Genomic DNA, 23,242 nt, shown 5'->3' with positions numbered 1-23,242 from the left:
TGTATTGGCTTGCTGTCTATTAAATCGGAGAGGTGATGTAATAACTAGCTCGAAGCTATTACATGTTACAGTTTATTGTTCATTCACTAATTACAGGATTCCCAAAAAACGTCAGATTTTTTTTTTAATTTTCACTTTTGAATAAGCTGATAAGTGGGACGGGATTAAAATACGGGAGATTTCCATGTCCGGACTAAATTATGGGGACGCGGGACACTCGGGCACAAAATCGGGACTGTCCCGTTTTTAAAGCGGCGTATGGCAGGCTTAACTATAGGGTCAGTCCGTTCTAAGTGATCAAGCATGTGCCGCTCAACCATCTCCAAAAATCTAATTTTTCATGAATGTTTATACTATATTAGGGTACTTCAAAACCACAATTAATTATTTTTTAAAATATCTCGTAGCGACGCAGCTTCTGCCGCCATTTTGCGTTTCTCGATTTCAGACGTTTACGTTGTGTTGAATATCAGCTTGTATTTGTCCTAGCAAATTGAAAATTACTGGCCGTATGGTGTGTCCAACTTGTGTAGAGCTAAAACTATGTCCTCTTAACATTTTTGTCTGAAACAAATTGAAAGGGATGAAATCAGGCCTACAATAGTAACATTTTTGGACGTTGAAGACATGTTTGGAAAGACGAAGCAACTGACGTAGAAGGCTGAATTTTTGTGTGCATGTAATCCGGAGTCATAAGTTTATACTAAAAATTCTGCAGACCTGTAGCTGCTCCTAAAGGCCTGAAAAATATCGTAAAGTTGGAGAATTGTGCCAATTTGACATATTTCACTGTCCAATATCTCCAATGGTCCTGGATTAAAAAAAAATCTGAAATTTAGGGAATAGTTACTCCTTTGGCGTACCATAACATACAACAAAGCGCGTTTTGTGCTTTTGAGTAGAAGGAGATCAAAGAATTAAGTAATGACGCCATACTCTAGGAGGCGTTTTGTTAACAAGTTCAACTGAAAATTTGTTGTTGCGTAGTAAAATAAAGCAGGATGAATGGTTAGTCGAGTCATAGCTCTCAAGCTAGTTTTTGTCCTCTAGTTGTGGCTCACTGTTTCATCACCCGCAGCAGCACTGGTGAAGACAGCAGAATGCAAGAAAAGTCAGAATGCATGTTTCGCAAAAAAAAAAAAAAAAAAAAAAAAAAAGTCGGTAGATACTGATTTCAATTGCTGCTTGCTATTTCAATGATATTCAATTTTGTTTATTGTTGTTTTAACTGTCAAATCATGCAGGAGACTGTTGTCCTATCGTTAAATGTACATTTCCCCAATCAGTGTTTACAGTGAGTGAGTGTTCACTGACTGGGGAGTGTAGTTTAAACGAAAGGACAACATACTCCTGCATGAGTTGACAGTTAAAACAAGTATAAAAATATTTGAATATCATTGATATAGCAAACAACAATGAGTACCGTCCAATGGGGTGAATAGAAACACATTTTTGGCTATATGAGTGTATATGTCTAGTGATAATTAAGATTTCGCGTATTGGATTATTCCAAAAAACCGGTCTTAATTTGCTGATGAAATTCAGTAAACGTCATATTAATTTATCAACACCACTTTTTCACTTTGATTTTTCTTTATGTTTCTATTCATCCCATGGGTAGGGGTGAATATAAACAATGACGTTATTTTCATTGTTGTTTCTTTTATACTATCGGAAAGGCAAAAAGAAACAGCAAATTTGTTGAAACGAACAATTTATTTGATACCTGCAAGATATAAGTTCAACAAGACCAGTATTACATAAGCTACAAACTTATAAAACAATATAATGCACAAAGTAGGTACAAACGACCATACAGTTTTGATGATATTTGAAAAAGACTTAAAAACACTGAAATCACCAGAGAAACTTATTATATACTTAAAGCGTGCTGACGAACTCCTAATAGGAGCCGACAGTTTTGTCACAATATTCTCATGTAGTAAGAACGATTCTTCAGAAATTTCTGAAAATGTCATTGTTTTTAATGCTCTTATAAAATAGTCCCATATATCAACCATGTTCACATTTTCGCACTTGGGTAGTGAATGGTCTTACCGAGTATTTTAGCTTCCCATAAACCTTTACCACAGCAAATCACCAGCTTTTAGAAAACCATAATCTAGTTTGTCATCATCTGGAATGTCTTCTGGAGTGTTGTCTTTCTCCTTTTCCGATTATACGGGCTAAACTTAAATCTTTGTCACTATTGTGAAGAGAATAATCGTCTAAGCTCTCTGATGACGAGTTGCACGTGTAGCAACTTTCTTGTTCGTAAGAGATCCGTTACGTTGCTGTCGGGATAAGAGGGTACAGGTTGAGTTTCGTTGTGATTTGATGAAGATGTATCATTTTCAGAAAACAAACCGAACCTCTTACCAGAAACAACATCTATTCGTATTTTCTTCTTCTGTAGTTTAATTTTTTTTATCTTCTCTCATGCTCTTGAAAAGATCCATAAAAGAACGGTCTAGAATCTACACTGCCTTTTGCTGTTCTGTTCCTTCTCGTTCAGTGTCTCTTTTTTGGCAGTATCCTCAGTACTTGGTCTCGACAAAGGGGAAAGATTCCACACTTTTTAAATCCAGCCCTGATGTTTTACTCCTTCAGTTTGTCACATTTTTTCTAGAAGAATTGGAAATTTGTCTTTAAAGATGGTTGATTCATTCTTATCAGGTCCTTTTTTTCCGCTCCTCAAGAATTTTCCACTTCTCAAGAAATGTTTCTATTCATCCCACTAATTAAAAATCATAAGAATAACCCAGTAAAGTTAAATTGTAATTAGAAATCATTTTAAAAAGTTAAACTTTTATTATGAATCTCGTTACATAAAGAAACGAACTACAAAATAGGCATATGTTCAAATGCAACAAATATGAAAATTTCATACTTACGAAGAAAGTTTGAGGAGCGCCAAATTACTGTAATACATTAACGCTGCTGCCGTCTACCCCAGTGTTGCCAACTCAGTAAACATTTTGTCTCTGCTCTGAACACTTTAGCCGTATAAAACTATGCTAAGAAATTTCAGTTTTGTTGATTAATTTATCGTACAAATAAATTCAAAACTAATCTGGAAGTTTTGTTTCTATTCACCCCCATGTTTCTATTCACCTCATTTGACGGACTTTCCGACTTTTTGCCAAGTGTGCATTTTGACTTTTCTCGTCTTCTGCTGATAGCGGCATTCTTCACCAGTGCTGCTGTGGGTGATAAGACAGTGAGTCACAACTAGAGGATAGAAACGAGGTAGAGCCTTAACTGGACTAGCCATTCATTCTACGTTATTTTACTTTACAAGAACGAACGTCCAGTTGAATTTAACAAAACACCTGCTATAGTATGACGTCATTACTTAATACTTTGACCCCCTTCTGCTCAAAAATTCAAAACTCGCTTTGTTGTGTGTTATGGTATGCCAAAGGAGTAACTATTCTCAAAATTTCAGATCTTTTGTTATACAAGCCCATTGGAGATATTGGACAGTGAAATATGTCAAATTGGCATAATTCCCCAACTTTACGATATCTTTTGAGGCCTTTAGAAGGAGCTAGAGGTCTGCAAATTTTTTAGTATAAACTTATGACCACGGACTACATGCACACAAAAATTCAGTCCTCTACGTCAGTTGCTTCTTCTTTCTAAATACGTATTCAATGTCCAAAAATGTCACTACTGTAGGCCTTGATTTCAACACTTTCAAGTGGTTTCAGGCAAAAATGTTAAGAGGACAAAGTTTTAGCTCTGCACAAGTTGGACAGGCCCAACAAGTTTCAATTTGCTAGGACAAATACATGCTGAGATATTCAAAACAACGTAAACGCCTGAAATCCAGAAACGCAAAATGGCGGCAGAATCTGCGTCGCTACGAGTTGTTTTAAAAATAATTATTTGCGGTTTTGAAGTACTCTGATATAGTATAAACATTGATGAAAAAATTAGATTTTTTTGAAAAGGTTGAGCGGGAATTTTTCCTTTTTCTTGATCACTTGGTATGGTTTGACCCTATAAGGAATTAAAAAACTGTGTTCGTGAAATAATTTGAATTTTACATTTCGACGGATTTTAATATTTAATGACCCTTACATGACGAGAAATTTGTCTTTCGATATCTGTTCGTGGATTTAGCAAAACGACTATCGCTACCAATCGACATTTAAATTTAAGTGTTTATGCTCTTTTAGAGGATGTCTCTTAGAATTTTGTAATTCAAAAAATAAATGTAAGTTACTGGACGAGTAAAGTTTGTAACTGTACAGCTTATCTCTTTGAATATTAATTTAAAAAAATAACTTTTTAAGTGAACCTCATACAAACGAATTCTAAGAACTTTTCTCTTCACCAGCAAACGAATATGTGTATCTCTGTGTGTGAATTCTACGGAGGCTGGACCCTCTCGCTTTTCCAAAAAAAGGTGTCGAAATATAATGTAGAGAGCGAATTTCCTGTCGGAAAATTCTTATCTATGGCCTGTCATGGTTATTTTTAGTTCTGACATCAATGGGTTGCGTTGCGAGCCTCTCTGCTTGGTAGAAACAGAGGAGAGAAAGCAAGTTAGTCGGATATGAACGGTCAGACGAACAACAGACCAGTTTATGTTTGAAACGCAGTAAAGTATTGTTTGCAGTGCGACGAACGACAGATGCAACAATTAGTACAAAATGTGATCAGTTACGTTAACCACTTGCCTTACATATTTTAGTCACAAAGATTTTACCTATTTTATACATTTTTTATTTGCTTTGGAATATACACTTGATGCCACTAACAACGGTTGAAACAAAATATGTGCTATGACGTAATAAATTCTTTAACAAAAATCTTAACATTATTTTCTCGAGTTAACTCTTTACCAAGTATACTCGGGTTCGCAGAAAAATGCAAACTTTTATTACAGATCCTACAAGTAAACTCATGTTAATAATATATTATACATAACAGGATTCCGAGTATACTCGGGTTAATAAGGCAAGTGGTTAAAGATTAATGAATATACGTAGTGAAAGTTAAAATATAATGACTGATCTTAAAGCGTTATTTGTAAAGTCTTCATACCTTGAAGGAACTAAGAGCGCAATAGAGAATATTCTGCAGATCCAGTACAAAAAGGAAAAATTTAACATCGCATTAAATCGAATATCATAAACAAGGATTTCTGCAAGTAACCACCACACATCATGGACTTGTCAAGAAACCTTCTCTTCCTCTCCCAAATAGTCCAAGAAGTCAACAAATGTGAAACGATTGTAAAGTGACAAAGATGTTCAACCGGTAACTCGCCACTCCGCATCTTCCACAATTGTAATGAAGATTATTGGATCTAGTGTAAAATTGTATTATCATATTAAATACCTGGTATATTAAATCAAAGTGGCAAAGTGTTTGTGAAGGTTCAGTGTTATTAATTAAAATTAAGAAATTACAATAGCACGTATCCTTTCACAATAATTTATAAAAATAATCACCATGATCTAAATTTATGTTTTAGAGAATTTAATTTACTTTTTCTTTCCAGCATAAATAATTAATGCCTATACAACATGATAATATTCATATTATTAAATTGTGTTGGCATTAGAGATGTGATTAGAATCAGTCCTTACGTCAATTTCCCAGAATGTTCTGACCCGAACCTTGTGTTCTGACCTGTACTGTCCAGTGGCAATATGGTCAGCTTTGGCAGAAGCACCGAACCAAAGTAAAGCCTAAAGGGGACGTCCAGGATTCGAACCCAATAACCTTATAAGTTGAAATTGCAGATTTTTGAAATATATTCTTACGATTTTATATAAATATTTAAATCTAAATTCTTCAAAAACGACATAGTTGCTTTATTTATCATATGTTATTCAAAAATGTAAAAATAAATGCCTCAACTAAAGTATCTACGCCTGATTGGAAAAGTCAATAAGGAGCCAATAGGATTGCAGTACTTTTTTACCTTAAGGCAAACAAACTGAAGTGTCTGATTGGAGGAGAAATCAACTACTTGTACCACTAGCCTATTATGTGATAAAACCATCCTGCTCTGTATTGCCCGTCCCACTAAGACTTTTTTGATCAATATAGTTCTGCATCTTATATATGTTCTCTGATGTACTGTGTGGAAGGTGGTTTCAGTTGTTTCTATCACTATTCTTTGAACTTATAGTTGCAATTGTTTTATTTCTGACAAAAAGTGATTGATTCACTGTGTGATAAAAACTAATTATAGTAATACCTCACCAAAGACATGCCAGAGATATCGAACTCAAATACATTTGCTTTTCTTGAAATAGAACATTTTATTCGTTGCATTTTATGGTGTTTTCGTTTTCACAATATGAAGTTTCGTAAGTAATCGTAAGTGGTAATATACAATATGTATTACATCGAATCTAGCTTACACGTAACTTTTCCCACACCGAATTTTCATAGACCCACTTAAACAGCAAAGCCCTACCACAGCCTCCATGCGAAGGATACAGTAGAAGCAGTAGGAATGGATACCGTAAGACGGGGCTATTTTGCACACCTTTGGTAACTTTGCACAAAATATGAAAGATTTGCACAGTCCTCTGTCTTTAAAACGACGAACTGTAAAGAGAAAGTTTGAAATGCCACCATAAGATAGAACATCTGACTATATTTTGGCCATAATGTTGGTGTCTAACATCAGTTCTAATTGCCCTGAGGGTTTGTTGTTGCATAGGTATGGAAAGCAGTCACTCTAAAGGCCGACAAAATTTGAATGATATCACCTACAAGCATATATATTACTGTGGATATGTTTATGGGTGCCATAATTAGCGATATTTTCAGTAAGGGGTCAACATGAATAAACTGACTCATGAGCAGGCCTACTTTATTACTAAAAAATAAATTTGTTGTTGATATGTGATATTGGAGTTCTTTCAGATCAGTTTGCGTATCCTAGAGTTCCGTTGATTATAGAGTTCAGATCAACTAGCTTTAAAAGCATCTATCGATTTTAGTGGCCTTATGCAAAACTTCAGGTTAGGATCAGAACGGGAGTGACGACAGGTAGCAGAGTTGCCAGTACGTCAGGTAGAAAATGTTGTTTATTCTAGTGTGTATGAGCGTGTTCAAACCTTTAGAGCAGGAAGAACAAGCTAGGCGTAAGCAGAAATGAAATGTGGCGGATGGCAAACATTTCATATGCATATTTTTTTGTGTACAGTAGTATAATTTTATATTAGTTCTACATAACATCTTTACTATTTTTTTTTCAATTTCGTCACAATGATCTTTAGATATGTCAAATTATGCTCAAACATTTGAAAGAAGAATAAACAAGACAACTACAACGCCAGTTTTCTTTGTACCAAGTATGAAGTAGCAACGTCACTTTAAGCTTTGAACGACGTCAGTGATTACAAGTTTGAACATTATTTTATATCTGGGATTATGCTTTGTCGACATATCTACAACTTATTTAAGATTATTCCTTATATTTAATTTACGTAGAAGTATTTCTCAACTCCATGTCCTGACATTTGCCAATATGCCGTGCGACCCCAGAGGAACTTGGTTCACATACATCTACTATAGAAACAGAGATAATCTCTGCACCACTTTGACATTTAATTCATAGACAATATACGAGTTATTACGTTGAAAGGAATTCTTCAAGATGTAACTAAAAATAACTATCACAGAAAAACTGATCATGTGATTTGCACTCCACCTTTAATTTTGTCCCAGATAAAATGGAATTGGTTTGAATTACAACCAAATTCCTTAGCCCTGGGATAGCAGATCAAGAAAAGTTTCCTTCTTCCCAAATATATCAACGTGAAGTTTGAATTACGACTAACAAAAAAAAAAAAAATAAATAAAATAAAATAAAATAAAATAAAAATAAAATAAAATAATAAAATAAAATAAAATAAAATATTTTTTTTGTCCGCTAGCAAAAGCTAGCTACTGCCCGAAGAGGGTTATGCCCTCTGTAGGGGAAGAGATTCAGAAATATTATGGCAGTCAGAACAAACATACAGATGGGATATGGGTGGTTAAAGGAAATACTTTATTGATAATCAATTAATAGGTCATTATGGCCTTTAACCATAATCACTGTTAAGGTGCAATAGGTACAGATAGAGGAGAAGCATCAAGTTTGGATGAAAGATGAAATGAAGTGCAGATCACATCACAACACAGAGGTTCGGTTAGTAAGACGAATGTGTGTTATCTTCTCGCCTAGGGGCGACGCTAGGCATTAATGAAGACAGGGGTGCCCTGTTAAAACAGTAGGTGCTACGGTGCATATGATGGCCAGATATGAGGGAGATGAGCATCTGAAGAGTATGGTGCGTAATATCGGCTGTCAGGATGGTCAGGAGGAATGGTGTAACGGTACAGAGTAAGCAGTAATGAAAGCGGAGGAATGAGAGTAGCAGAAGGGGAGAGCTTACGGGCGTGTTCTTCAAATGTTTGCTGGAGAAGTGGATGATTCGATTGCAGACGGCGGGTAATATATTTGGTGCGAAGTGTTTCCAGATGGTATAAGATATGCGGAAATGTGAGTCGAGCATAGAGGTCCCGGGTTGGACTGGGCAGCTTAATGCGAAAAACTATACGCAAGGAATGTCGTTCAAGAACGCGTAGTTTCTCATAATATGATAGTGGTGCAGATAACCAGGCTGTTAGACCGTAGACAAGTATAGGGCGCAGAAAAACTTTATAGGTATTCAGGATAGTAGTCGCAGAGAGTCCCCAGGTTGTTCCAGCAAGACTTTTCAACAGATTTAGACGACCATACGCCTTTTCTGAAATATCTTGTAGATGTGCCGACCAGTTAAGGCGGTGATCGAAAGTAAGGCCAAGATATTTAACAGTACGAGAAGGCTTGAGTGGTACATCTTGAACAGTGAGATTTAAGAGCCTGGGGTTACGGTGTATACGGGAACGACACGTTGGAGATTGGAATACAATAGCTTGAGTTTTCGTCGGATTTATTTTCAAGCGCCAGTGAGAGCACCAATCGACAAAAGTATTGATTGCTTCTTGTAAAGCCAAATTGAGTTGGTGGATAGTGTTACCAGTGGCGAATAAAGCAGTGTCGTCTGCATATTGAAATAGCTGTACTGTGGCTGGAACAGCAGGAAAGTCGGCAACATATAGAATGTACAGTAATGGTGACAAAGCCGATCCTTGTGGAACCCCAGAATGTAGAAAAATTGGAAATTAGGAGTTGCAATTTATGTAGACGTAAGTCAGGCGACAGGTGAGAAAATTGAAAATGGAGCGAAGATATGGAAGAGGTAATCTGAGCTGTTTGAGTTTATATAGAAGAGCAGGATGCCAAACCTTGTCAAATGCCTTTTCTAAATCAAACAGAACCAAGCAAGAGGGATATCCTGTATTAAAATGATTGTAGATGGAATTTGTAATGCGTAATAATTGGTCGTTGATGCTGAAGGAGGGTCTGAAACCAGCTTGTGCGAGAGGAAGGCTGTTGTGAAGTGCCAGATAGCAATGAAGACGCTTGACAAGGATACGCTCCAAAATTTTGCAGAAAGTTGATGTTAGCTGAATAGGCCGGTAAGAGCTGACATTGTGGGCCGGTTTGCCTGGTTTGAGAAACATAAGGGTTTTGGACGTCTTCCAGTCAGCTGGGATATAGCCGGTGCGAAGAATAAATATATAGATGAGAGAGAGCAAATATAAAACAGTGTAGGGACTTTCTTGAACGTGCCTATATGTGATAGAGTCCTTACCTGGAGCAGTGTTGCGCCTATGAGAAACGACAGAAGTGATGTCAGAAATTTGAACTGGCTCAGTAAGAGGATTGTTCTCAGGAAGAGTGTGTTGAATATTTGGTTGTAAATGCGGAGATTCAAGGTTTAGTTTGTCGACGGGATGACGACAAGGAGGCAAATCAGGTGTGAGTGGTGTAAATATGCCTTCAAGATAGTGTGCAAAAGCATTTGCCTTATCAGTATCGGTATGAAGAGGCGTATTGTTGTCTATCAGAGGGTAAGTTGTTCGTGTAGTTTAACCAGTGAGTTGCCGGAAACGCTTCCAATACTGCGTTGGATGAGAAAGAGAACCAAGATTGTTGCAAGTTTTTATCCAGCATCGTAGTTTGTAAGCTCTAAGGTAGTTATGAATGGTACGTTGTAGTTGTCGGTGATGATGCAAGGAGTCTAGGTTGCTAGTAGCAACGAAATCCCTATAAAACTGACGAGAACGTCTAATCAGCGGGAGATATTGAGGAGGCAAGGATGGCCGAAGTATAGAAGCAGTAGATTTAGGAACATATTTGTCGGTAGCGTTTTGCATGACAGTAACCAGAGAGTCGAGAGAATGGTAACGTTCTGACTCAGCAGTAGGTGGCGATAGATCAGAAAGATGGTTCGTGAGATGCGATCTATATGCAGTCCAATTTGCTTTATCATAGCGATAGCGGTAAGTAGGTCGGTTATGTGTATCCTGAGAATTATTGGCTGAGCGAGTTGTAATAAGTAGTTTGATGGGAGCATGATCACTACCAATGAGATCAAGAACCTCAACACTGCTACGATGATATATGTTATTCGACACAATAACGATATCCGGGGTAGTCTAACTAGAAAGCCTGGTATGTTTTGGTAGTGGCAGAGTCACGCCAGTAGTATGGCTAGTAATGTAATTAAGGAACTGATCTCGCTGATTGACTGGTCGGCTATGTAAATTCACGTCTGCCATGATTATGTATGTGCGAAAGTTATCCGAGATGTATTGGAAGAAATTTAGAGGGATATCATGGCCAGGACGGATATACACAGTAGCAACGGTCACGTAAAGTTCCTTATAGTATAAAGATGTGACAAGATGTTCAGGAAGATTTGGAAAAGCTGGAGAATGACTGCGAAATGGAATGGAAGGTGAAAATCCAATCGCTACTCCCCCGTTAGCTCGCCTAGCTGCTATAGTGCTATCCTGTCGCAGCAATTGAAATCGAGGTATGCGGCATGTCAGTTTGTGTGTGAGATGAGTCTGTTTTAGAAGAAATGCATGGATCTTTTCTTCAAGCAGAAGCGCTTCAAAAAGCGGCTTGTGTTGTGGTAGAGAACGTATGTTCAAAAACAAGAAAGAGAGCGCCATAGTGCAATGAAGAAAGATAAGATGGCTTTCAAACTTCGGTTTCCAATACATTTGAATGATAGTAGACATTATTACCAGAATATGTAGGACAGATGTTGGCGTGGAAAATTGCCTTGGCTGCATACTGAATTTGTTGAGCGATGTGGTTACGTAAGAACGGATGAATATTTTGTAAAGATAGAGTGAGAAATGTTAAGAGCTGATGAATAGTTACAGGCTGTTGAAGTGCTGGATTTGTTCAGGTATGCGCAGTGGCACTACTGTTTCTGGTTTTGATGGCTCAGGAGCTGGTTTGGATCGGCATTTGTAACTATATGTCGGATGTGAATTTTCTTGACATATGGAACACGTCGGAGGTGATTTTAAATTTGTACAACTGCGTGTAGGGTGTGGACCTGAACAGTAGCCACACTTAAATGGGTTTTTGCACTGAGAAGTAGAATGCTGACCATAAACCTGACAGCGCTCACAGCGAAGAGGTAATGGGGAAGAGGTGCGAGACGGTTCTACACGATGGCGCTGTTTGTAGATATAGGCACCGCGAGTAAGCAAGTCATCAATAGTCTGCTGTGAATTAGTAAGGACGCGCACCATGTATGTCGGACCATGATCGCCTCTGATCCTGATACATTTGATGATAGTGTAGCCTTCTAACTTGAGTTCTTCAAGGACCTCATCGTCAGTATAACTCGGATCTACACCACGAATAACAAAGATAGAGTGGGCGATTTTTTCGGTGGTGGTGGCTGTTTGGTGCGTTGGTCACTCAGCTTGGTCATGGTAGATTTTACTCCGAAAATTTCGAAACTGAATTTGTTCCGGATTGTACGGAGAAATTCCGGATCCGGTGTTTTGATTATCATCCCGTTCCTGGTCTTTATAATCTGATTGATATTGGCACGAGGCATGTACTTAGTGATCTGAAAAAAAAAGAAGTTTCGTATTAAGGAATTTCGGATCAAAGTTTTGAAGTAAATATGAATAAAGAGCTGGTCGACCCGGTGGAGGTAAATTGGGAAATTGGTTATTGTCGTGAATGTCAATATTCATTGAAGATTCGGAACTAGCGTCACTGATCTTATGTTGTCTTTTAGCAGGCGGAAGTTTTGTTGATGCCACTGGGGACGGGAGCGTGCTGAAGAACCCTGGTTGGCAGAAATCCGCTCCAATGAATGACATCTCCGTCTTACCGATGTCCCGGAAGAGCAGGAGGGTAGCTGTACAACTGGTGGTAAACCAGAGTGTTGGCCACTCACGGCCAGAGTGTTGAGATGCCATAAGGCACGTCTGAGCTCGTGATAATCTCCGTCCTGTACTAAGTTGAAGTGAAAATGATGATGATGAAGAAGAAGAAATGATGTATGAATGATGAACTATGCTATGCAATTAGATGTGTAAGAGATAAGATTAATGTAAAAACAGCTAAGTGTATATATTACTCAAATTTTCATTCTACAATAAAATATGGCTTGATGTTCTTGGGAAATTCACCTAAAAGTATTGCTATCTTTAGGCTACAGAAGAAAGTAGTAAGAATACTTGCAGGAGTAAAATGGAACTCTTCTTGCAGAAATATTTTTAAGGAACTTGGAATAATGACTCTTCCCTCAATGTATTTGTTCGAAATATTAATGTATTTGAAAAAACATAGTAGTGAATTTATTGTTAACAAAGACATTCACAGTTATAACACAAGAAGTAAAGACGACATTCACTTGCATGCACATAGGACAAATATATACAATAAATCAGTTACGCACAAAGGTACTCTATTATACAATCTACTTCCATCATGTATAAAAAATCAGGTCTCGGTCAATAGCTTTAGATCCAAACTTAAAAGGTACTTGATAGAACATTGCTTTTACTCGGTTGAAGAATATGTAGAAAATAATTCGTATACGTAAAATTAAATGTATAGTAAGTAAATTAGTAAAACCATAAGAATCTATATGTAATAATAGTATGTATGTTTATGTATACTGGTATATATATAAATGACATGTCCAATTTCGTTGTATGACGATGAACGGATGCAATAAATTATGATTATGATTATGAAGCTAAGCTTCCAAAAATCTTGTACACTGGTGTGCACGGTAAGGTAGTCTCCACTTGGGTGAAACCCTTAGTCTCTCTCACTCTCTCGTCCGTAACTAAGACTTGCCGTGCTTGCGTCCACAAGCACGTAATAATCCTAGCCTAGACTTGACACTGCAAGCAATGCCTCCAGTGAGAAAGCTGGATACTAGAGATGAAAATAGAAAAAAAAGAAAGAAAGAAAAAATAAAGAAAAGAAACCTCACAAACAACCGTGAGAGTTTCAATTTTATGGATATTATTATTATTATTATTATTATTATTATTATTATTATTATTATTATTATTATTATTATTATTATTATTATTATAGAGCTTCTATAGCATTGGCTGTTGGGCAATTAAGTTCGTGCGGCACAAATACTTTTGATAAATGTATAGTAAATAATGGGAACGTTTCCGGTGTAAATGGATTTCATATGGTACCATGGACGCAGATATGTTTATCAACATTGGTGAGACGGGCAAGGGCGTTCGCATAATCTACTTTTTTCTTTAAAAAAGCGGTGTTAAGATATTTATAAAGTTGAAAAACAATGTTTTGGAGGATCAGAGGAGCAGGACTGTCTTCAACATTTGTATTTCATTTTCTGAAATATGTGGAATAAAAAGAAATATTTGGTGTTTAGCTCTTAAATAACATATACAAATACATGGTGTGAAATATATGTCTTTTTAGTGGTATATATATATTTCACAAACGAAAGAAAGCAACCCCATACCCAGTACTAGACAATGCTAAGCACAAGTTCTCGAAAAATATTAGTGCATGAATATGAGATGTACAATTTTCACATTTCAAGGAATAAAGTTAGCGAAGACCCCTGAAACAAAACCGTAAATATTCCAGTGTCCTAGTAAGGCAATCTCTGATGAATCCCAGAACACCATTTTGGCCGAATTCTAAGGAGAATAGTCACGCACTGGCAACCGTTCATTGAACGAAGGGTAGGCATGGTAGGGGTGGGTGTCAGTGTTGTCGGATTTCGCGTGTTGCTGTGTGTGATGTATGGCTTTTGAACATTAACCTTAATGCATGCACGCACCCTTTGCGGAAATACAACAATGACCGGAGACGTTGCCACGGGTTGTCAATGCACTTTGACATTTTCGTGTCTTTGTAATTATCGAGCGGTGGTATAACATGTATAGAAAAGACGAACTCTCTACTTTAGTAAAAATTCAGCGCGCTATAAATAAAGATAGTGACCTAAAGAAGATTTGTATTTCTACTCTTCGAAGATTTATCATTGATATGGGGTTTAAATTTATAAAACGTGGCCGCAAATCGTTGTTGGTTGATAAAGAAGACATAATAGCATGGAGGCATAGGTATCTGAGACAAATAAAAAAGCTATAGAGCTGACGGAAGAACTATTGTTAATACAGATGAATCGTAGGCGAATTCCGGAATAACCAATCAAAAGCTTGGAAAGACACATCAATTAAAACGGCAGAACAAACGTAGAAGAAGGCGCTTACTTCAGGTCTCAAACCGCCGTCGGGGAAGGGAGGAAGTGTGATCATAATGAATGCAATGTCGGAAAATGGCCTAATTTCTGGCGCTGCCAAATTGTTCCACGGCAAAAAAAAAAAAAAAAAAAAATCAGGCGACTACCACGGCGAATTGGATGCTGCTGCGTACAAAAAGTAATTCAAAGAAAAGTTATTGCCTAAATTGTCCCTAATTCTGTTATTGTAATGGATAATGCACCAACGCATTCCGTAAAAGTTGAAAAAGTTCCTACAAAAACATTTTCAAAAAAAGTAATCGTCCAGTGGTTAGAAAGTAGAGGAATTGTGTGTGATGCGACCTGGAACAAATTTCAAATAATTGAAGAACTAAATATGACATTGTAAAACATAGAGGTACCGTATAAAATTGACACTTTAGAAAAGGAAGCTGGTCACGAAGTGCTACGGCTGCCCTCTTATCACTGCGATCTTTCCGCCATAGAGATGGTTTGTAGCAAAATTAAAGGATACGTAGCAGGGGAAAATCAAAATCATGGTAGTGTAAGTGTTATAGAGACATTACTCAGGGAGGGAATAAAAAGGGTTACAGCTGAAGATTGCAGAAATTACGTAAAACACATAAAAAATGTCGAAAAGGAAATGTGGGAATCAGACGGTCTTATCAAAATAATTACACGACAAGATATTAATAAATCTCGAGAGTGTCACGTCTACTAGTTTTGAAGAGGAGGATGAAGCGATTTAAAACGTGCAATATTGCGTTTATAAAGTTAGCGAAGCACATAGATTTTCCAATAAAGTAACTGTCCGCATGAACGGATACAGCAGCGCTACTATTATCATCCTACAGATCTAAACATTTACGACGACTGGGGAAAATCGGAAGGTGGAATAATAACAATAATAATAATAATAATAATAATAATAATAATAATAATAATAATAATAATAATAATAATAATAATAATAACTTTATTTTCAGTGCTGTGAACAGCTCATTGGCAAAAATACAGCACTATGTTAGAACTATTATACAATCATTTAAAACAGACCAGAAAATTTGTGATATAGAATGAATATTAGTAGGTTAAGACCCTTGTCAGAAGTTTAATATATTCACATTACAAGATTAAAGCTGATTATAAAATAAGATTAAAATAGATACAGTCAATATCATAAAATACTATTAACAGAACTATGGAAATTAAAGTTTCATTTAACTATCGTTAAAATAATGAGTCAACTTTGCTTAAAATTTCGTATCTTCTATGTAAAAGATCCTGGTTACCTATTGTCACATTTCCACATAAAATATTGGTTATTTGAATAAAATGTTATAAATAAAGAATCTAAAGATATATAATAATAATAAAATGAAGGCCCTTGTCGTGAAGTTAAAACAAATTAATCTTTGGAAAAAATATAATAAAATAAAATAATTGCTCTATTGTTTCTCCCAATAAATGTTCATTTTAAACTGTTATAAGACACTGTCATTCTTCTCAATATTTCGAGTTTTGAATTTAGTGCTACCAATGTTGACTGACTTCTTACACTATAACACGGCACTCTTATTCCTATATTTTCCAAGCAGTAATCGCTACTATATTTATTATCCAATACCATTTGAATAAAGTATTTATCCATAAAATTTCTTCTTTCTGCTAGAGATTGAAGTCCCCAAAAAGTTAACCAATATTCATACTCGTTTGAATAGTAGTCCTTTTTCATTTTATAACATAGTAGTCGTATAAAACATTTCTGTACTGCTTCAAGTTTGTTAATAAGTATATTAGACAAGCTGTTCCAAACGACTGAACCAAATTCAAGTTTGGATCTAACAAGTGTCTTATATAAGTACACATAAGAACTACCATTTAAAAAATCAGGCCATTGATTAAAGATAAAACCTATGGTTTTTCTCGTTGATTGTACTAAATCATTTATGTGATTACTAAATTTCAATTGTCTGTCATAAGTAATACCAAGATCTTTAATTTGCTCTACTTTGTTTATTCTTACTCCATGAATATTATATTTACTGACAAAGTATTGAGTTTTATTAGTAAATGCCATATATCTAGTTTTTCCAGAGTTAATAGTTAATAAATTATTCTCGCGCCAATGGTTTACTGCATCTAAGTCTTTCTGCAGGAGATAATTATCATACTCATTATTAACTATTCTAAAGAGCTTTATGTCGTCTGCGTATAATAGTATTTTTGAATACCTTACTTTTCCTGGTAGGTCATTGATGAATAGAGAAAAAAGAAGCGGACCCAGGGGAGACCCTTGAGGTATTCCCTTCCCTATATGACCTTGAGTAGATGTTACCTTGCCAATTTTTACCTTAAAAGTTCTATTTGATAAGTAACTTTCAAACCATTTAATATAAGACGGAGATAGGCCAATGTTTGATAATTTATTCAGAAGTAATTTATGATCAATAGAGTCAAAGGCCTTTGACATATCAATATATATAACATCAACCTGTAAATTACTTTTTAGTGCAAAGTACGTAAAATCTGTAAAATGAATGAGATTCGTTGCAATCGATCTACCTTTATAAAAACCATGTTGCGTATCACTTAAAACATTCTTTACATTAAAATATAAATGTTGGTGTACGATTAATTCAAAAATCTTAGAGAATGCACTTACCAAACTAATAGGCCTATAATTTTTAACATCATATCTATCACCAGACTTGTATATTGGCACAACATATATTTGCTTCCATTTTGAAGGAAATACTCCAGTCTTTAACGATGTGTTACATATAATAGCTAAATTTGACGCTCTGCTTTTTTCTTAGCATAAAAATTGCTAGCAGTTACAGTCCCTGTTTTCCAGTCAATTCCTCCAGCATTAAAATCACCTAATATTATAAAATTACTTTTTATTGTCAATAAGTAGGAACACAACCAATCACAGTAGTCTATAAAATTCTTTAACGGTAGTGTAGGTGGAAAATAGTGCAAACATAGTAAAAGTGGTTTATTGTCAGGGATTAAAATTTTTAATACTATTACGTCCAACCTATCGTCAGGAACTTGTATCATTGTATACGAGTATTTATTGTTTATTAAAATCATACACCCACCTCCCTTAGATTTAATATATAATAATAATAGTAATAGATAATAATAATAATAATAATAGTGGTAGTCTTAGTAGCAGTAGTGGGGAAAATTAAAATAATAACATGTTTTACATGTTTAAAATTTAAGACCTAAAAGTAACGCGCTACTTGCGTTACTTTCAAAGTAGGGTAACAGTTACTTTTCTAGAGCAAATAACGCGTTAGTAACACGTTACAGTTTAAAGGAAAGTAAAGTAACTTGTAACGTGTTACATTTTCACAAGTAACTTCCCAACATTGCCTTGTGGTTAGAAAGTACGGAATCTACTATTAACGCCAACTCCAGGCCATTGTGTCAAAGTAATTACGGTATACTTTGGAGTGAACATATGCGAAATCAACTTTAACAGTGTAGATTGTTTTACACTTTACCTCACTTACAAGTGAATTAGATCATACTAAAATGATACCCGTCAAAGCAGCAATACTTCCAAAAGAAAAAGTAAACGTTTAAAAGATAAAGATACCATATTGCAGGAAATTGAAAGTAATGATAGTTTTCAATATTTTTAATCGAGAGAATGAGTTAAACCACTTTTTTATAATTGACTGAATTTAATTCCCTGTTAGGGGATTGGAGGTAAGCTTGAAATATAATGTACACCATGTATAAAATTTAATAAGATCTACGAAAATTGTAGTGACTAAAATTGTAGTGACGAAGGCCGTGTCTAAAAGATACGAGTGCGCACACGAAGTACGTTTATTTCCGGAACTGACGTCACTTAGTGTGCGTCAAAAGGTCCAAGTTCACAAGTTGTTAGTGCATTGCATAGTGCGTAGTGTGGGAGGATGTACACTACGTTAGTATACTTGTGTGCTTAGCATGGCGATATCTCGTAAAATGACTTTAAAAAATTAAAAGCAATATTCTTAATATTTTTGTTGAGGTGAATATATTTGCGGGCTCATCTAATAATAATTTCTTTCATAAATATACAAATTAATGATTTTACAAGTGAAATGTGAAAATTTTATGCAAATAACAATCGTATTTACTTTATGCTCTTTAAGTATGCGATGGAATTTAAAATAGTGTAGAAAAAGCAACCAAATAGTTTCTTTAATAATGCTATAATGATATTTGTGCTTAAATATTACATGGTTTATGTACTGTAGCTTAATTGAAAATATTACACAATGGGTAATGCAGTTGTTAGCACGTAAATGACAAATTTAAATAGCGTATTAATTAAAATATTAAGCTCTAGCATAGAATAATGAATACCTACATTATTCATTTCTACATAGCTACAGCTACAGTTGCAGCTGAAAATGTTAATTCGTAGCTAGATAGGCCTAATTTTCTAGTTTTGATTCTGAACGAATTCCTTTCAAAGCTACCAAATTTCCTTGCACTTGAGAGAGACCAGTGGCGGAGCCAAGGGTGGGCCTGGAGGGGCCAGGCCCCTTTGCTCAAAATCTTGGTCCCCTAGCGCCCCCCCCCCCACACAGAGTGATACTGCTATAGGTCGACAAACGGTGAGTTCGTAGTGGACACAAGTAAAACTACTACAGAAACATATCTCGATAACAAAGTTACCAACTGCAGAATATTGTATGTTGCAATAGTCCGCGTTGCGAGCAAAAATCTTCAGGCTCCTTTTTGTTTGTAGTACAGCAAGATCTAATTCATCGAAATCTGTAAGGTGCATGCATTGACCTCAGCATCTGAACGTTTCTTTTAACTTCTGTCTCTTATCTGGTTGTATTGTTTGTTTTCGACAAAGAACAAAAAAGAAAAGAAGAAGAAGAAGAAGCAAAATCAGTCTGCATTCTGATTTGCTTCAATGTTGAAAGTCATACTAAAATTTGTTGAAAGTCATACAAATAGCATCATGCACTGCAGTAAAACTTTACACTCGTGTTGGACGAAAGAAGTCTTCGTACACTAAGTAATTAATTTCCATCGATTATGGCGACATAGAACAAATGCATAGCATCCATTAAATAATTTGGTATTATTATTATCATCAAATAATATCGAGAGGTCTTGTTTAATATACAGTAAAAGAAGAGAGCAGAAGTTTTTTTTTTTTTATTAATTCTGTCATTCTCTCTGTTGTTCGTATCCCAATCGTTCGAGAAAATTAAGATACTAAATACTGTCAACACCTACTATTTGCTACTGGTACTGGTTCTCCTTCTCGACTACCTCCTGGTCTTGTCTCTAGTACGTCTAATTTCCTAACGCTCTTGGCCGTGGCAACTAAGTACAAACCTTCTGCTGCGATGTTAATAAGCGATACTCAATGTATATAGAGTATTACAGGTAGCACATTTTCTGCTATCGAGAGAAAAAAATACCCAGAATTCTTGCGCGACATGACGTCACGTGGAAGAGAGCACGAAACAAACACATTGTAGGGAATACAGTAAGCGGTGTCGATGAGTGAAATTTATAAGAATGGGTAATTATTGAGACAAAAATGAATAAAAATAACTTTGTTGTTGCTCAATGTCCGAATTGAGAAAGGAAGACTCTATGTATAACATAGCACCCCTTTGTTAAAATGTTGTTGGTCCAACGACAGTAAGTTTCTCGGTCTAAACGCGCAGACAGAATCGATGTAAACAATGGTTATATTTATTCTATTCATTTCTTACCGAAAGATTATGAGACAGACTTACAACACGAACTTCATAAGCTACATGTAAGAAAAAAAAAGTTCCGCCCTCATGCAATTTCTTCTCTGCATATATCGAATTGGCATGGAATTGTTAAGAACGAACAGAAGTAAAAGGTTGAGAAAATAATTTATTTTTCAAACATATGAAGTTGAAGAACTTGAAAGAAATTTAAATAACTAGAGTCATGGATGCAGATCCTGTAGGACGAGCAAAACTGTTAGAAAAGAGGATTTTCCCATTTTGTCCCCATAACTCGGTGAAGCAAAAAAAAAAAAAAAAAAAAAAAAAAATCGAGACAAACCTGATTGGCTGCTCTCTTTTCCGCCAGTAATGCTCGCTCAAAACTAGGTTTTCCGTATGCCAACATGTAGTGTTCAATGCGTTTATTCTTATTTAAATATTCACTTTAACGTTTAAAATGGTTACATGTGCAGCTTATGGATTCGTGTTCGTTACCTTCAATGGGGCTCGCGTTCTTATTGCCGTTGAGGCTCGTGCTCACTTGGGCTAGGACTCATCCTCCAATAAGGATCACACTCAGGGTAGGATCCAGGATTTTCTGAGCGGGGGTGCACCAATAATTACCAAACTAACCAATCACACTGAAACTCTTCAAAGTGACATGTGACAATATTCTTTACCCTTGACAACGCTGACACATAGAACGAGGAGGGGGAGAGCGGTTATTTTAAAGAAGGTCGCATGTTTTTTGTCCTACTTGACAAATGTTATATTGTTTTACTTGGTGAATCCTTTCCCTTCAACCTTCAGAAAATCGACTTAATGTATTTCTTTTGCAAAGCTCTGCTTTCTCTTAAGCCCCAAACGGAAAAATAATGCCAGAAAGTTTTAGTAAGTGTTGCTATTTTTACTGCTAACTTCTCATTTTAGATAGTGTATATTACAACGAAGGGGTGAACATGCACCGGTGCCCCGCTCTAAATCCGGCCCTGATCACACATTAGACTGCTGGGACTGGGAGCTCGTGCTCACTAATTTCATTTAGCGCGGAGGCGCGGTGGCTCAGTGATAGAGCGTTCACCTCCGGTTCGATCCCAGCTCGCGCCGTGCTCGTGGGTTTCTCGGGGTTCTCCCGGTTATCCCACTTTCTTCATTCCACCATTTCATTCATTTCTTATAATCACGTCTCCTTTAGCCTAACCGGCATAACCGTGGGACGTAAAATTTAAAGATTTCAGTTCATTTCATTTTCATTTTAATTTCATTGGGGTACACGTTTATTGGGTTTGGGCTCACTACACTCAATAAAGCTCGGGCTTACTAATCTGAACTAGAGTAAGGGTCACTACCATTAATGACCTCGTGCTCAATGACGTCAATGGGGCTTGCAATGAGTTTATTACTTTCAGTGGGGAAAGCGTTCACTATTCTCGTTAAGGCTCGCTCTTACCCAAGCTCGGGCTCATATCCTTGAATGAGGCTCGCGTTTACTCGGTCTCGGTCTCACATCTTCCAGTGAGGCTCACTCTCACTAGGCTCCTTGTAGATCGCGCACCCTGATTATTTCGAGCGAGCACGCGATTAGTTAGGTTCGGAGTCACTAATCTTAATTAGACTCTTGCTCACTCGCGCGTGCTATCTTCCGTGAACTGGGCTCGAGCTCACTCATCAATGGGGCTCAAACTCACTGACACCAGTGTGTATTAATGTGGGCTCGGGTTCCATATTTTCAGTGGGGTTCGCGTTATTTATTCTCGTTGAGACTTGAACTTTCTTGGTCTAGGACTACATTCTTTAATGAGGTTCGAACACATTAGGCTCCTTGGAACTCGCGCTCTCTAGTCTCCTTCGGTCACGCACTTGCTTGGATTCGGGTACACTAATCTGGATTGGACTCGTGCTCACTTTTGTTGGCTCACTTCCGTCAGCTGGGCTCGATCTCAGTACCATCAATATAACTCGAGCTCACTGATACCAGCGCGGTTTTCACTAATGTGGGCTCGGGTTCATTACCTTTAGTGTGCTTGTGCTCATTATTCTCGTTGAAGCTCGTGCTTATTTGGCCCCGGGCTAATATCTTTCAATGAGGCTTGCACTAACTATAAGAGATTTCAGATGATAAGCGGCATGGCCTTGAGTTGGCTTCACGCGGCGTCCAATTGGCTTTGAGCGGTGTTGACAATTCGCGACAAGCAGTCCGGACGCTGACTTCTCGCGCTACTGCGAATCTTGACAATACCAGAGGCGCTTATTAGAAATATTGTATTAGCACATCAGCTGCTCACTTTACGAAGTAGAGAAAAGAATTACGAACACATACGTGAAAACTACATCTTTTTATGTCAACTGGTTGTTATGATACACGCTTTTAAAGGTTTCCATATAAAACAATTAGTAAAACGAGCGATGAGTCCCGCGTCTAATTTCCAGTGGATTTTTCTTCAATTTGGAAATAGAACTCAACTTTTATTACAGAATAATCATGGGTGTAACCTGCAGGTTGTTCTAGGGGAACATTACTTTCAGGGGGAGGAAAGCTTTTTACACATTTAAAAGAGAACAAATGATCTCTTTCAGAATATGAAAGCATTTTAACTCACCATACATACTATACACATGTTATATTTTCACGATGCTACCTTATCAAAAGACGGATGTTGACAGTACTGAGTTGAAAACCGGATTGTAGATGAATCAATAACCTATTCATAAGAAAACAAATGCTGTTTATAGCAGTCTGTTTATCTGACTTTGTATTTATATGGGTTAAAACAGTAAAGGAAAAAAAAAAACTCAAAAAAATATCAACTCAGATATTATTATGCAATAATCTAATAGAGA

This window comes from Thermobia domestica, chromosome 14, assembly GCF_964235325.1.
Source record: "Thermobia domestica chromosome 14, izTheDome1.hap1.1, whole genome shotgun sequence".
Lineage (NCBI taxonomy): Eukaryota > Metazoa > Arthropoda > Insecta > Zygentoma > Lepismatidae > Thermobia > Thermobia domestica.
The sequence above is the reverse complement of the archived record's forward strand: the minus strand, read 5'-3'. Positions refer to the sequence as shown.